A 17,267-nucleotide genomic window follows, 5' to 3' on the forward strand; every position below is an offset into this window, starting at 1 on the left:
GCCCCTTCTTGCCGCAACTAGAGAAAGCCCTCGCACAGAAACGGAGACCCAACACAGCCAAATATAAATAAATTAAAAAAAAAAAAAAATAACCAGTGACATGGAAGTTTCAGGAGGACCAGAGACCTAGAGGCTAGTCAGTTTGTACCTAATGACATTTTACTCTTGTTCAGACAGTGTACACCATTCATACTGTTCCATACATCTTTGAGGTCTCTGCCACCATCTGTGCATTACCTTCCTTTTCACATTTCAGCAGATCTTGCCCCTCCAAATGCTGGGAGTTGGGTGGGTAAGGAGGGTTTGCCCACAGTCACCCCTGCTCCTATGCTCTGGGTCTTTCTATGCAACTCCCTGAAGGGAATGCAGTTGGCAATGAGGACGTGTGTTGGTCTCATCTTCAGCAGCTTTAACTGCAGATCTCCTTTGTTCTTGGGGGAGCATATTAAACAGTGGGCTGGCACAGATTTGAACTGAGATTTCTTACAAAAAATTTGCAAATACTACATCTTCCTTTTCCTTTTTTTTTTTTTTTTTGCCGTGATGTGAGATTTGTCTTTCTGAAATAAATGGGTTAACCAGGTCTTGATGAGATTTCCTTGGGCTTCAGAACAATAGTTAAGTCACTGACTATCATTTTTATGCTTTTCCCCCTAAGAATATAATTCACTAAACATTTTAGTTGTTAAGGGGAGGTTATATGAAAGCGAATTCAACTAAACATCTCCTAAATGAGTAGTGTCTCTTTGATCTGAACAGGCGTCTCTGCCAAACATTCTTTATTCAACAATATGTACGTATTTGTGTTTATCAAATTGAAAGTCTACAATTTGCTACGTCATGTTCTACAAGCTGAGGTTATAAGGATGGAGAAAATGCATTTTCTTCTCCCAGGGACCTTGCCCTGTAGTGCAAGACAGAATTCTAGAAATCTGGGCTTCAGTGAAGTGGGGAATAATAGTAAAACTACACATAGGTTTTCTGTGAGGATTAAGTGAAACAATATTGCAGAGCCATTAAGATACTGCCTGGCACATAGTAAGGGCTATATAAGTGCTTCAACAAAATAAATAAACTAGAGGACATTAATGTGTGATAAGGACATAGTATGAGAATGTGTATGTAAGTATGGGTATAAATAAAACACTCCAGAGACCTGGAGTAAGAAGATTTTGATGTGACGGTTGGGAGCGGCTTCACTGAGGAGCTGAGATTTAATCTGTATCTGGAATGATGAGTAAGAGTTCAGTAGGTATGTAGTGAAATTGGAAAGGACATTTCCAGAAATGAGAATAGCACAAGCTGTCTTGTAATTCAGAGAGCCCTGGCTAAAACATTCTGTCAAAAAATCTTTCCTGACACCAGCTCACTCACCGGGCCAAATGCGATCAGTCCCCCACCTCTATAGCACTTGTTAAATGCCTCTTTTTTCACCACTATCTTATAACTTTGCAACTATTTTCCTCTAATATTCAACATATATTGAATACTGCCTTGGCGTCAGTCCTCCTGATGGGTGTAGCCTCTGCCCTCAGAGACTGCTAGAAAAATGAGGTGCTTTCTCTGGCACCAGTGTGTTCCCACAGCACACTTCCTGGCTCATTATAGTTCAAAAATACCACTGAGAGAATTTATGCGTATATAAATAAAGTAATCCTTCTCATCCCCTGGTTTTGATACCTAAGGAATTGTCTTTGTGAGAAAGGGACAAAAAAAGATATTTCTTTTGTTTACTCTTTCTGTGATTTCTGTTTGTATATTCAGAGTTGATTCTTGTAAAAAGCTCAGAGCACCTCAAAGGAGAAAGAATCATTGAATATTATTGATATCAGTTTAGGAAGACTGTCTTTAAGGGTCTGTCAGTTTCTTTAGCTGAACAATTCCACATTGTAGCTGTTTGATGTCTGCACATCTCCTTGCTTCTGTCTGTTCCTACACTGGGCTCACAATCTGTATTTTAAACATAAGACTCTCTGAAGTGACATTGGAGGATGGAGTGGGGGGCAGGGGTCAATACAAGCAATATCACAAAGCTGTTTGGCATTTTTTCAAGCCTAGAAATCCTGTGTTGGGGAAAAAAATCAGCCTGGCAACTTTCCTTTAAAGCAATTCAGAATTTCTCATTTTGCCCTGTTGGGAATATGAGTTTTATTCATGACTATCTCAGTTACAGCAGAAAATTCTGATCTTTAATATAAGATCACAGAGAAGGAGTGGTGGTCATATGTTACATGATGAAATGTGTATTTTCTGAAGACCTCTGACAGAGATGAGGAGGACAGTGTGGAGGGCAGGTGGATGGTGATGAATATTGGTGGCAGGGAGACAAACAAAGAGGTGATTTCAATAATTTGCCGAGGAAGTTGAAAGGATGTGCACTAAGGCAGCAGTGGTGAGGATGAAGAGAAGGAAATGCACATGAGAGATTTTTATTCTTTGCAGATAGACTTGACAAGATTCAGTGACTGAGTCAGGGAGAGAGTAGCGGGTGGGCTATGAAGATTCTACGGTTTCTGGCTTGGGTAGCCAATGATGCTGTATTGTTCATGGCGAGAGCATGAGACGTGGAGGAACTGGTTTGGGAGCAAAGGTGATTTCAATTTTGGAGGTGTTGAGTTTGAAATACCTGTGGGATGTGTTTGGAGAAATACTTATGAGGCACTTGAACAAACTGACTCAATTAGAGTGAGAAGGGCTGAAAACACAGAACTAGGAGGGGGCAGCACATCAGTCCTGTTGATACCTGGACCAAGGGGAGATGAGCAAGACTTAGGCAATTGATTTTGTGTATAAATTCATATGACCTTTTAAACACTTATACGATCGTTATAAATACATTGGCAAATAAGGAAAAGAGTCTTTTGTTAGGCTATTTGTTTGGAGTTTTGGTTCAGAATATGTGGTCTGCAATGTCGAAAGACTTCTCAAGGTTTCTTCCCACATGATGATTCCATGAGGCCTGGGTAAACAAAAGGAGGTATTTTTAAGTGAAACTCTATTTTTCAATTACAACTGTAAGACAGCAGAGAAATCAGACTTTGAGCTGAGGTAGCATTTTTCCCCTCCAATGAAATTCAGCTTCCATTGAATTTGGAAATCATATCTTTCTTTATCTGGGTCAAGGACTTGAGAAGAAAAGACCAAGTGAGTTTAGTGGAAAATAGCATGTTCAGATGTTTGCATTAATCCCCTTAAACCACTCACCCAGAGAAGGTAGAAAGGAAGAAAAGGCAAGAATAAAGAAATTTCATAACAGATGGCTATGTTTTGTTTTTTTTTTTCCTATTTACTTTAAACTTGGCTACTACAATCATTTTGAAACCAAACCATGCCTCTTTGGTACGTGGATAACTGGTATTAACTGCTTTTGTTGTCATAGCTATTAAAATTTTTTCCCTTCAAATCTAGGCTCTTTGTGGAAAGTATTGAATATTCTCAGGATTTGTTTCTTTTGGTAGTTCAAAACCTGGTAAATGTACCATAAGTACAGCAATCTTTTAAGAATATTTAAGCCAAGGGATATGACTGTTTGATTAATAAATAATAAGTCTATGTTTAACTTTGTGAAAAAAATCTTAGGACTCAGATAATTCAGCATAGGACATACACATTCATTTTCAGAAAAAAAAAAAAAAGCAAATTAGAATATAGGAAGATTTCTCGCATACCAGTAATCAGAGACCTAAAATGTAAATAGAATTTAAGGTACATTTAAAATCTCATTCAATAACAAAAATTTTTTTCATAAATAAAACTCAGTGATGGAAAGTATGCAATGACTTGTTTTCACCACTATACTCTAGTTGCAAAGGAAGTTGGCACAATAGTTTTATAAGTAACAAAATAATGTACTTATAGAGTCAAAAATATTTTCACACTATTTCGACTTAGCAATTCTACTCCTCTGAAATTTATTTTAAGGAAATATTCTAAAAGAGAAATAATATCTACATACTTGAAATATCCATTGCAGTGTTATCTATAGAGGGCAATTGGAAAGAATCAAAATGTCCTAAACGATCCAAAATTTGTTTTAGCAAATTATGGATCTTGACTCAACATAATGTTAAAATTATTAAAATTGGCAATCATTAAGACTATGTGGAAACAGGATGGTTGATGGACACTGCAGGAAGGGGGGATGAAAGAAATATAAACAAGGAAACTTTATTTTATACTGTGTTGCAATTCCAACCACAAGGAAAAATGTTTTGCTGTCCTGTTTCTCTTTGGCCAGAAGTGAGCTCTTCACAGCTAGCAGTTCTGTCTTAGTCATCATTATTTTTCCAGTGCTCAGTAAATGTTTGCTGAATTGAACCTAATCTGTGCAAATCTAATATGTACAAATGGAATGGATGGAGAATTTAAATGAACTTTTAACTTAATTTTTAACTTTAATTTTAAATTCCCTACTGTCACTTTTCATACTATATATATGACACAAAGTTGTAAAAGATACATCTCAATTTTCCAAAGATAAATAATTTTGAAAAAAGAATTAAATTCCATGATATGGTCATATAAATATATTTTATGGGAAATATATTATTTGTTTATATATTATACTTTATACTGCAGTCCAGGTGAAAAATCATATGTTCTGGACATGATATTATGATCTTCTGGATATTACTAGTCTACTAATTCTGAAAAAAAGTATAAATTCATATAATTAAAAAGAAATGTATTCACGATGTATTAGGTAACAACAGGCAACAAAACATAATATGTTAACTGGAAAATGAAGTTTCATACCATATACGTGGTTCTATAAAAAAAAAATACTGGTAATGCATTGCAGAAATAATATGGTTAATTTTAAAAAGAAGCAAGCCAAGTTATATAAACACATTTAATGAATTCCCTATCACATACATTACATAGATTCAAAACGAATATATCACTAAGACTAATGTATTACAAAGAAAGCTGGCACAGACAATAAATTTGCGTGAATTCTTATGCAGGAGCCGTCAGCGTTATTGACATTTTGGACTGGGCAATCCTCTGTTGTGGGGTGGAGCTGGGGGCTGTTCAGTACATTGGAGGATGTTTAGAAGCATCGCTGGTCCCTTCCGACTAGATCCTATTAGCACCAGTTCTCATGTGTGACAACTAAAAGTGTTTCCAGATATTGCCACATGTCCCCTGGGGGAGGCAAAATCGCTCCTGGACAAATGTTAAGTATTTCAGTAAACACTAACACATGTGTGTGTGCATGTGTAACCAATACATAACAAATAACAGAAAAAGTTTAACTTGGATAGAAATATAGCAGGGCCTCCATTGCTTTTTAACTCACAGATTATAGTAGGAACAGACTTAGATCTCATGTGTTCCACGTATAACCTAATCTCCATGTCAGGTCAGATAGTGGACTCTTCTTTTGTTAAGAAAATTCCCGCTAACCTGAACTTCACAGCGGTGATGTTTATGCTTGCTTTTAGTTTATTCTAGTTCTGGCCTTGAGTGCTTGCCCTCCACTCAAAATAACAGCTCAGTTGATGCAAGGTAAATTTTGGATTCTTCTCAGCATTTTGTATTGACAAATACTATATTTTTTAAAATGTGATTAAAAATATGAAGCTACATGCTTTCTACCTCCAGAGCATGCATGGAGATGCTCTTCTGCCTGTGTACACAGGAGTTATCTTTCTTCCAGGCCCTCAGCTTCAGAGATCTTCTAGCCTATAGGGTTCATAGCACTGTAAAAGAACATTGACTTTGAAATCAGATAGACATGTCTGGAAACTCTGTTTCTGAAATAAATCAATCAAGTATCCTTAGAAAGCTTCTTAATCTCTGAAACTCACTTATTTAAAAACAGGGTTAATAATGCCACATTATAGGGGTTGAGAAGAGCTTAAAGGGTGATTCTTGTGAAAGACCTAGCACTGTACTCAGGCATATAGTAGGCAATCATGCTAGTTTCTTTCACATCTTCTTTATATGAAATATGCTTTGTTGCATGAAGCGCCAATGCCTTCTAAAGCAGACATGCACTTCTATATAAGTTTGCTTGGGCTGCCATAACAAAGGATCACAGAGTAGATGGCTTAAGCCACAGAAATCTATTTACTCAAAGTTCTGAAGACTAGAAGTCCAAGATCAAGGTGTCAGAAATGTTGGTTCCTTCTGAGGCCTCTCTCCTTGGCATGTATATGGCTGTCTTCTCCCTGTCTCTTCACATAGTATTCCCTCTGTCCATTATCTGTGTCCAAATTTTCCCTTCTTATAAGGATACCAGTCATGTGGGATCAGGGCAATTCTAATCACCTCATTTTAACTTAATTACCTCTTTAAAGGCCCTATCTCCAAATACTATCACATCATGAGGTATGGGGGGTTTGGACTTCAACATATTAATTTTTGGGGTGGAGAGGGGAGACAATTTAGCCCATGCCCTGCCTTTCTCTTCACTTGGATTTCAGAGAAGTATTTCAAGAGGAAGCTCTGCTAAGATCCCTGCCAAACCCACATTGACAGTACCTCCATTCACTGTTATCTACATTGATTCTTTTTATGTGTTCAAAATGTTTTGGCAGTAATTGAAAAGCACACACATAGAGAAAAATAAAATACAGAGTTGACATATGTTTAGTGAATATGCTACTGAACATGCTATGCATTCTTTTAATTTTTTACACACATCGAGTGGGTCTGTCCACAGTATCAACTGAGCGTTCACCATGTGCTAGGCATTGCCCTGGACCTTTGGAGAATAACACACAGTGTTTGCCTTTGGGAGTTCTTAGTCAAGAGGGGGAGGAGAGAGCCACAGAAAGAAAGAGACTCACAGATAGCTAGTTCTGAAACAATGTAGCTGTGCAAGAGGAAGATAAGCACCAGATATTACACCAAATTTAAATATTTCTAATATTAGAAATGCAATTGGAAAATTTCCTATGCAGAGTGAGGCTGAGAGATAAGGGTTAGGTTTTGGGAACTACAGTTTAGCCACCTCTTACCCACATCCTAAAATAGACCTAACCTAGAGTACTAGCTTGCTTATTGTAAGAATAAAAGTCTGAAAGTTAGCTAATTTGGAAATTGGACTAATCTCCATGCCTCTTAAATTAACTGACCCCTTCCATTTATAATGGAGTGATCTATACTTATAAATTCATCTTAAATTTACAGGTAGCAGAACTTTAGATGCAGGATCTTATAATCTTGAGTCCATTCATCAAATACTAAAGTTCTAAAATACAAAAAAAAATACGAGAAATACTAAATACAAATACTAAAAAAGTGTGAAGGATAACAGGGGCTAGGGAATAGCCAGAGTGCGGGAAGGCAGCGGTAGCAAAGTCAACACTGACTCTTGTATCCCTCATTAGCCGGATCACACACAAAGTTTTGATTCCATGAGCTTTGGGTGGGTGGGATACTGAAGGGATCTGGTTGAGGGGTATCAGGTGGTAAGCATCATGGGTCTTCTTTCAGGGAGCACTAGGAAAGAGCAGCCCTAAGAAAGACTTGAAAGAGTGAGCTACAGTGGGCTCCTATGGGATCAAAGGTGAGACTCCTGGAGTAACCAGGAACAAGCACCCCTGTGGGTGTTTGCAGGGGAAGGGGCCGCTGTCTTCCATAGCCACTGTCGTCAGTGGCTACTATGAAGATGGTGGGCATGGTTGAGGATTAATTTTTTAATGGAATTTGTTTTCAGGGCAATATTAGGTTCATGGCCCAATTGAGAGGAAGATACAGAGGTTTCCCAGTTCTCTCTTGCCCACTCCACACACATAGCCTTCCCCATTATCCACATCACTCGCCAGAGTGGTACATTTGTTATAATGAACCTACATTGACACATCATTATCATCCAGACTACCTCATTTACATTAGGGTTCACTCCTGGTGTTATACACTCTATGGGTTGAGACAAATTTATAACGACAGTATCCATCATTATAATGTCATATAGAGTAGTTTCACTGCCCTACAAGTCCTGTGTTCTCTACCTATTCATTCTTCTCTCCCCAACTCCTGGCAGTCACTGATCTTTTTATAGTCTTCATAGTTTTGCCTTTTTCAGAATGCCATGTATTTGGAATCATACAGTATGTAGCTTTTTAAGATTGGCTTCTTTCAATTAGTAATATACATTTAAATCTCCTCCATATCTTTTAATAGCTTGATAGTGCATTACTTTTTAGTGCTGAATAATAGTGCTATTGTGCTACTGTCTGGATGTACCATAGATTATTTATCCATTCACCTACTGAAGGATGTCTTGGTTGCTTTCAGGTTTTTGACAATTTTGATCAAAGCTGCTATAAACATCTGTGTGCAGGTTTTTGTGTGGACACAGTTTTCAGCTCATTTAGGTAAATACCAAGGAGCGGGATTGCTGGATCATATTGTCAGCATATGTTTAATTTTGTAGGAAACTGCCGAACTTTCTTCCAAAGTGGTCATACCATTTTGCACTCTCACCAATGTTGTATGAGAGTTCCTGTCATTCGGCATCCTCACCAGCATCTGGTGGTGTCCGTATGCCGGATTTTGGCCATTCTAGTTGGTGTGTAGTGGTATCTCGTTTTCAAAATTTGCATTTTCCTGATGACATATGATGTAGGGCATCTTTTCATATGCTCCTTTGTTGTCAAGATTCAATTTTGAATGAACTTTTAAGAGTTCTTTTTTTTACCATATCATGGAAAAGAGATTGCCAGTCATTTCCCCTGAGACCTGGAAAGTCTAAAGAATTATGGGTGTCCCTGGAAGCAGTAGTTATTTGCAAACACAACAGTTATCAGTGAATAATTGCTATCTAAAAAGCCAGCTGTAGCTTGCTCCAGCTGAAAATGTCCTTAGGCTCACCTTTCGAATCAATCTATTCCTGAGTGACAGCCAGAGATGCCTAGGTTTGCTCTTTTACCTTTCATGAGGAGTCCCAGGTTGGGAAATCAGTTTCTATTTCAGCCCAGGATCTGGAAACAGGCAGACATATAGGAGGGTAGAGGGGGAGGTTAGGGATGAGGAAGGCTCTGGCTGGCTTGCTACACAATTTGATTACTGTAGGCGTGGTGTTTTATTCCTATCGAAAGGTACGAACACTACTATTTATTTAATCATAATGTTCTGAAACTGGTTGTTTGCAAAATATTTTGAGCACCTTAGAAAAGTGGCATTATTTGTACAAAATATTACTAAATGTGCTGTTTGCCAAATAATTCAGAGAAGATTCAGCTGACTTTCTTTGCTTTGCTGATTTAGAAGCTTTTTGCTTCAAAGTAGAAGTAATGATTCTTTTGCTTAAATGTAGCTCTGGGCACAGTTACAAATTTTCAGCATGTTTTTGGCTTCTAATACTTTACATCAGCTATTCAGCAATTTGGCATTTTTGTTGTTGATTTTTTTCCTAATGAAAAATGTTATTTGTTAAATGTTCTTTTTGCTAGTAGTAAAATATGGTTACTTTGAATAATGTTTCTGCTACGAGAAGTAAAAGGAAAACAGCTTTGCTGATATCTAAGTAGACGGGTGGGTGGAGCTGATACTATGCATTTTGATGAAGATTAGCTGAATAAAAACGGAAAGCAGAAAGTAGGAGGATTTTATCTCTTGACTCTGGAAATGTTATGGACCCTGTAGTATCTATATCAGGTAACATATTACCCTTAATAGCAGTAACGTACAGTTTATATCTTGTACCATAAACTACAGAGCATGTCATCCTCTCTTTCCTTTCCTCCACTTTGCCTCTCATCTTACTTTCCACGGATACTTTTTGAGTATCAGTTCTGTGCCAGATACGTTATCATTAAGGCGATGCTTGCTGTCTGAACGACAATGCAAGCTACATATGATCATTTATTTTTAAAATAGTGAAACTCAGATTTCATGGTTTAATCACTTGACCAAGGTCAATAGTTACTGAACATTTACTGTGTATCACTCTGATAATATTTTGAAGAAATAAGAGATTTCAGATATTGATCTTAAGGGGATTTATAATCTTAATGGAAAGCCATAAAAATGTCATACATATACCCATGAAGAAATCCAGGGTTGTGTAGATAAGTGCAGCAAAAGCAATGGGATATAAGACTTACAGACTCCTCCATTTCAATGATTCTTCAAAGGATGAAAATATCTAATTCCTTATTTCAGGATTCAGGTGTAGTTTTTAATTAGTTCAAGATTAAAAATTAAATTGTTTTAACACTTATTTGTTCCTGTACTCACAATATTTCTGTGTACCTCCCTCATTAAATGTCTTTCCATAAAATATGAAACACATCACCTTATATAATTTATCACTTATCCACCTACAAATGGACAGTCCTGTATATCATGTGAAACACCCAAATCAACAGTATTCTCTCCTCCAAATGTCCACAGTATCCCTCTTTTCTAAATGCTTATATATCTTTTATACCAACCCTTAATAATGTGCTTTTAAAGATGCCTCCAAGAAATGTTCAGGGTATGAAAATGTAATCCTTCTACCTCAGAATCATATATATATATTATATATTTTTTTCACTAGGATGCAGTGCTGTGTTTGATTTGTGTGGAGGATAATGAAGTCTGATTTCAAAGAGCTTTAGACTAGTTTGGGAGACCAGGACCTACACATTTTAGAGGCTAAGTCATTCAGAATAAAAATAACTGTATGCACCTTTGAGACAAGAAGTGTCTCAAGGCAGGATGATGTGTTTGTCAAAAGAGCCATCCAGAGAGTGGAGAGGCTATAACAGCTCAGAGCTGAGCAGGACACAGCACTGTGAACTATCAGTGGGAGGCGAGAATTCTTGTGATCCTCAGAGAATAGCTATTGTAGGAACAGGTGCAGAGGAGTGGGGAAACTTTTTGGGTAGAGTGAATGGTATCAGCAGAATTGAGCAAGGCTAGTACATTAGCCAAGGGAGGAGAAACCATTAGCTGTTGGAGGTGAGGTGAGAGAAGGTGAAGCGCAGGTGAGAGCCAGATTGATGAGGGCCTTAAAAACCTAGGCAGAGAGCGTTGTCTTTATTCTATCAGTACTAGACAGTCTGAGTAATGATTATGAACAAGTGAGTGACTACAGGGTTTTATAACAAAAGGATTTTTTTCTTGTTAAGAGCAAGCTTAAAATAATAGCTACCTTTTCAACTTTGCATCTGTGTTTCAAAAGATGCCAACATAGTGCATTTCTCAGACTGTGTTATCACAGGCAACACATGGTTTTCATTGTTTTAGGATAATGCATGCTTTACTCTGCTCTTTGGCAGAGTAGCACAATGGGGCTGGGGAGAAAGAGCCAAAGATCCTGGTTTCTTCCAACCCTTCTAAGTTAGTCTAAAGTCTGTGCGAGAGGTTCATTGGCTCCAAGAAGATGCAGTTATCCACCAGCTTGCATAATTTAAGGATAAGCCCTGACTTACCATTCTCTGACATTGAAGCTAAGAACCAATATAGATAGGAGGAGCCATGTGTCCAGGAATTGATCTACCTAAAGATGATTCATGAGTCTGTCAATTCGTTAGTTTATTCACTTCATTCTTTCTTGCATGAGTTTACTATTTATGCTATGTTCCACATAACTGTGTCATGACTAGGCTTATTCCTAAGTATTAATGAGAGCCTTGTTTGTGATTCAGTACTTCGTAATAATTATTTAAAATATAACAACTAAAATAGACTCTATCCTTAGAAATTTTTAATATGCACACCCTAAAGAAGAAGAGGAGAGGGAAAAGATGGCTTATGACAGTGGCTTATGAGAACTCTTGAAAAAGGACAGAGCGACGCTTTTTCAGTGTGTTTCTAGGGATAAGTGTACGGTATGGCTGTCAGCATGCCATGGTCTTGCCATAATCATCCTTGAATCCTAGAATGTAGCCAAGGTATATATAAGAGGCACACTGGTTGTTTGCTGAACTAAAGTAATATGAGAGATAGGTGAATTAGGCTAGCAAGATTGAAAATTCTTGCTCAGGAGGCCCCCTACACATGTTAAGCATTGGGAGTAATGCACAAAAAGTCCTAAATCAAGTTTCTAGCTGAGGGATAGAAAGGTTGCCATAGTAATTGGATGCTGGTGAGCATATGCTTTCTTTTCGCCTAAAAGCTAAAACATGTAGTGCACGTGATTTCTGAAAGGATGAAATTCATGCGTAACTAATAAAAGGCTATTTAATTCCAGTGCATCTGTCATGCATCATGGATTACTTCTTTCCTTTCACCCTACTTCCTGCATCTCCTCCTGCCCCTCAGAAGTAAGAGCTGAGGATAGCAGCAGCTGTGATGACAGCCTCTGTGAGCCTGGCAGTTGACCAGTGCATCACTGAGCTGGTGGAGGTAGAAATACCTCCACCGTGGCCATGAATAACACTGCCTTTGGGAGAGAGAATGCATCTGGAACTGTTCACTTCTCAAGACCGTCATGACTATTTGCACCTACTTCAAGTTTGGAGGGCAAACTTGAATCCAGAGTGCATCATTTCCTGAAGATCTTTTTGACTTGACTTTGATATAAGACATAAGAATGAGAATTTAGAAAAAAAATTTTCTGAATTAATATTGGTGGGAATTGGGCTGATAAGAATCATGCAGAGACAATCGTGTGTGTTGCAGCACAAAGGTGATTCACTGATAACAAATATAAGTAACCTAGGACTAAAATACCCCAGGGGAAGAGTAATTCCTCTGTGGTAATTGGTAGAGATTAGAGATGATGCAGGTAACTTTTAAGCCTTTTATCTCCATAAGTTACCTCCATCTAGACTTTCAGCACAGAAATAATATGCCTGCATTCCCAGGGCAGGAATGGGCTTCATCGCCTTTACTCTTTGCTTTGTCCTTTTTTTAAAAAAAAATCTCATGGCCTTTTCAGTTAAAATCTCCATATAAGTATGATCGTCCTCCTATCCACTCACTTCCCTTAGAATAACTGTAAAACAATGAATGACACAAACTCATTTGGTTGTTAGATTTTTTTTTAAAATGTACACTCTACTATATTTTTTTAAACTGGAGATAGTTGTTTTACAATGTTGTGTTAGTTTCTGCTGTACAGTGAAGTGAATCAGCTATATGTATACATATATACCCTCTTTTTTCAGATTTCCTTACCATTTAGGTCACCACAGAGCAGTGAGTAGAGTTCCCTGTGCTATACAGCAGGTTCTCATTAGTTATCTATTTTTTACATATTAGTGTATATATGTCAATCCTAATCTCCCGATTCATTCTATGCCCCCTTTCCCCCCTGGGGTCCATACGTTTGTTCTCTACATCTGTGTCTCTATTTCTGCCTTGCAAACAGGTTCATTTGTACCATTTTTCTAGATTCCACATATATGTGTTAATATGTGATATTTTTCTCTTTCTGACTTCACTCTGTATGACAGTCTCTAGGTCCATCCACATCTCTACAAATGACCCAGTTTCATTCCTTTTGATGGCTGAGTAATATTCCATTGTATATATATGTACCACATCTTCTGTATCCATTCATCTGTTGATGGGCATTTAGTTTGCTTCCATGAGCTGACTATTGTAAATAGTGCTGCAATGAACATTGGGGTGCATGTGTATTTTTGAATTATGGTTTTCTCAGGGTATATGCCCACTAGTGGGATTGCTGGATCATATGCTAATTCTATTTTTAGTTTTTTAAGGAACCTCCATACTGTTCTCCATAGTGGCTGTATCAATTTACATTCCCACCAACAGTGCAAGAGGGTTCCCTTTTCTCCACACCCTCTCCAGCATTTATTTTTTGTAGATTTTTTAAAATGATGGCCATTCTGACTGGTGTGAGGTGATACCTCATTGTAGTTTTGATTTGCATTTCTCTAATAATGATGTTGAGCATCTTTTCATGTGCCTCTTGGCCATCTGTCTGTCTTCTATGGAGAAATGACTAATTAGTCTTCTGCCCATTTTTTGATTGTGTTGTTTGTTTTTTTGATATTGAGCTTCATGAGCTGTTTGTATATTTTGGAGATTAATCCCTTGTCTATTGCTTCATTTGCAAATATTTTCTCCCATTCTGAGGGTTGTCTTTTCATCTTGTTTATGGTTTCCTTTGCTGTGCAAAAGCGTTTAAGTTTCATTAGGTCCCATTTGTTTATTTTTGTTTTTATTTTCATTGCTGTAGGAGATGGGTCAAAAAAGATCTTGCTGTGATTTATGTCAAAGAGTGTTCTTCCCATGTTTTCCTCTAAGAGTTTATAGTATCTGGTCTTATATTTAGGTCTTTAATCCATTTGGAGTTTATTTTTGTGTATGGTGTTAGGGAGTGTTCTAATTTCATTTTACATGTAGCTGTGCAGTTTTCCCAGCACCATTATTGAAGAGACTGTCTTTTCTCCATTGTATATTCTTGCCTCTTTTGTCATAGATTAGTTGACCATAGGTGTATACGTTTATCTCTGGGCTTAGATTGTTTAGACACTCTACTTAAGGTCATAGCACAGAACAACTTCTCTTGGCTCCACCTTACTTTTTCTGCAAATTGTAGGGACTTTATCAACTTTAGAATAACATCACAAAGTTAACTAATTGTTTTATAAAGTTACTCTCAAGGTCCAACTTGTTTAAGCTACCCCTCCGCCATGGAAATTATCGAGACTTGAGCCAAGAGATACCAGGAAGAAGAAAGAATCCAAAGGGAGCCTCTTGATCTTGGTCCTTACCTTTTAATATAGAGAAACCAATTTGTCTTTCATTTCCTCCCTCCAACTTGGCAGTGATTGGTAAGGAATAGCTAAGAGAAAAGCCTGTATGCTCTAAGTTGACTTGCTTGAATGGAAAGTCCCCCCAAATAATGTGATCTGAAATGATTTTAACTTTGGTGTATTAGTTTGTTAGCGTTGCTATAATGAAATGCCAGAGACTGGGTGGCTTAAATGGAAATTTATTTTCTCATAATTTTGGAGCCTGGAAGTCTAAGACCTAGGTGTCAGCAGTTTGGTGTCTATTGAGGACTCTCCCCTTCGCTTGCAGATGGCTGCCTGCTCACTGTGTTGTCATATGGTCATCCCTTTGTCTGTGTTTTCCATGTACTCACATGACCTTTTCTCTGTGCTTCTCTCTTCTTTTTCTAAGGACACCAGTTATATTAGACTAATGCCCCATCTTTATGATTTCATTTAACATTAATGACCTCTTTCAAGGCCCTATTTCCAAATACACTTGCATTCTAAGGTATTGGCAGGGGCAATTTAAGGCTTCAATGTAAGAATTTTTGGGGAGACACAAGTTCATAGCATTTGGCTATATACAATTTGCCTTGTTCATAATTTATAATGAACAATGAGGTAAACCATCAAAACCACATTGTTTCCAGATATTGAGACTTCTTTACCATTGTTCTGTTTCTCAAAATAAATAGAATCTTTACTCATTTTAAATTTACCCTGAACTATAAATATATAGGCCATAAATGAAATCTCATTATTATTTTATAAAGAACCAGGGGATATTTTTCTCTTGCATACCATCCCAGTTAAATTTTCATAAGTGCTTCTTGCAAACTGACTTCCTTTCACACTTCACATAAAACTCTCAGCTACGAAATGGGGAGGCTAAAAACCTTTAATTTGTCATTAGTCCCACAATGCCTAACCTATGAAGTAGACTCACAAACAAGTGAGTCTAGGACTAGAGGAAATTAACTTACCCCTAACCAAAAAAACAAAAACAAAAAAAAAATGGAAGTATAACATTGTTTCTCTTCCTTAATAAAAAAAATTATTGCCAGTAGAATATCAGATTTTGGCAACTTCAGGTAGTAAGTGACATTTTTACTATTTCTATTGAAACTTCTACAGGATGATGGAGAACATAAAATATATTTCTAAATCAAAAATAAATTTTTCAGCAACACTATTGAAGAGACTGTTTTTCCCCAGCAATTATTTTTGCCCCCTTTGTCATACATTAATTGACCATAAGTGTGTGGGTTTATTTCTGGGGTCTCCATTCTGTTCCATTGATCTATGTGTCTGTTTTTGTGCCAGTACCATACTGTTTTGATTATTGTAGCTTTGTAGTATAGTCTGAAGTCAGGAAGCATGATACCTCCAGCTTTGTTCTCCTAAGTCTAACAGAAGTGACCTTAACTATCAGGCAGTAAGGTTATACATATTTATGCTTCAATGTATCTATTTAATTGTTATATATTAATTGATGTTTCCCAAGGTTAGTTACTTGCAATTTGTTCTAATTTGTCCTGTGTATTTTTCACCAAATATTCAAATACTGTTTGTCATTCCAATAATGTATTAAAACACTGAGCTGTGATATCTGGTTACTGAACACCTGTTTTCTAGAATGCAACTGGTGATAGAAAGTGACAACTCATTGTCTTTGCAGATGGCAGAGTCCCTGCATCATTTCCATTCAGATGATTCAATTTTTATTCTGAAATCATAAGGGAGAGGATCCTAGGTTTATTTCAGTAACTCCAGGAATGCAGTCCTTTTGAACTCAAGATTGTAAAGTCCTTCCTTGAATATGTTTAATAAGATAATTCAAGCAATATATTCTAATTTAATTTTAACTCAGTATTCGAGATTTGCTATTCATGAAATACATAGCCTGATTTAAAAAAAAATCAATGAATTTGATCATATCTTGAAACCTCATTTCATTCTCTCCGGAGTTGTCATGGCAACAGAGAAACCAGGGTGCTATGGGGAGACGTGATTTCAGACTTCTGCTGCAGTTATTCCTATGTGTGGTCCAGAGAGAATAATGTGGTGACTACTTTATTCAAAAAATTTTACTTAATATGTATTATGTTAATATAGCAGTCATAGAGAATTCAGATGCTATAAAATGCCTGGCCTTGCCACTTTGCCTAATAGATGGGTTCAGGTTTACTTTTTCTGGTTTAAGCTCCTGTTCAGTGACTGGTAGAATTATTTTTGATATGTATAGTGTCTACTTAGGGGTATTTATTGGATCTTGAAACAAGCAGGATGGAAAATAGAGAATTCAAACAGTTGAATTTATTAAATGTTTAAGTGAAGCATTTGAATTAATTACAAATTTATTACATAAATATGAAGCCACCTTTGATTACAAATCCTGTTCCACTGATGATCTGGACAGCTCACTGTCTTAACCAATATTGTTGCCTTCCTGACAGTGGCTCACTCTCCAGTTACATGATATCACAGCTTTCCCACCCTGAGTGCAAATATTCATAATATCCTTTTTCTTGATCCTTTATTTTCTTTTTCCTAACTCCTTTCTTCTCTCTCTGTCTCCTTCCTGCTTTCCCTCCTTGCCTGCCTCCTTCCTCCTTTCCTCATCCCTTCCCT

General features: G+C 37.2%; 1 long non-coding RNA gene across 1 annotated transcript in view; it reads right to left on the bottom strand.

Moving 5' to 3' along the window:
* Window positions 1–745: 745 nt before the first annotated feature.
* LOC132360660 (uncharacterized) overlaps window positions 746–17,267 on the bottom strand; it is a 398,216-nt gene continuing 381,694 nt past the window's right edge. The window contains exon 3 of the long non-coding RNA XR_009501150.1: window positions 746–2,959. This is a non-coding gene — a long non-coding RNA (uncharacterized LOC132360660). The remainder of the gene's footprint in view (window positions 2,960–17,267) is intronic.

This window comes from Balaenoptera ricei, chromosome 2 (genome assembly GCF_028023285.1).
Source record: "Balaenoptera ricei isolate mBalRic1 chromosome 2, mBalRic1.hap2, whole genome shotgun sequence".
Lineage (NCBI taxonomy): Eukaryota > Metazoa > Chordata > Mammalia > Artiodactyla > Balaenopteridae > Balaenoptera > Balaenoptera ricei.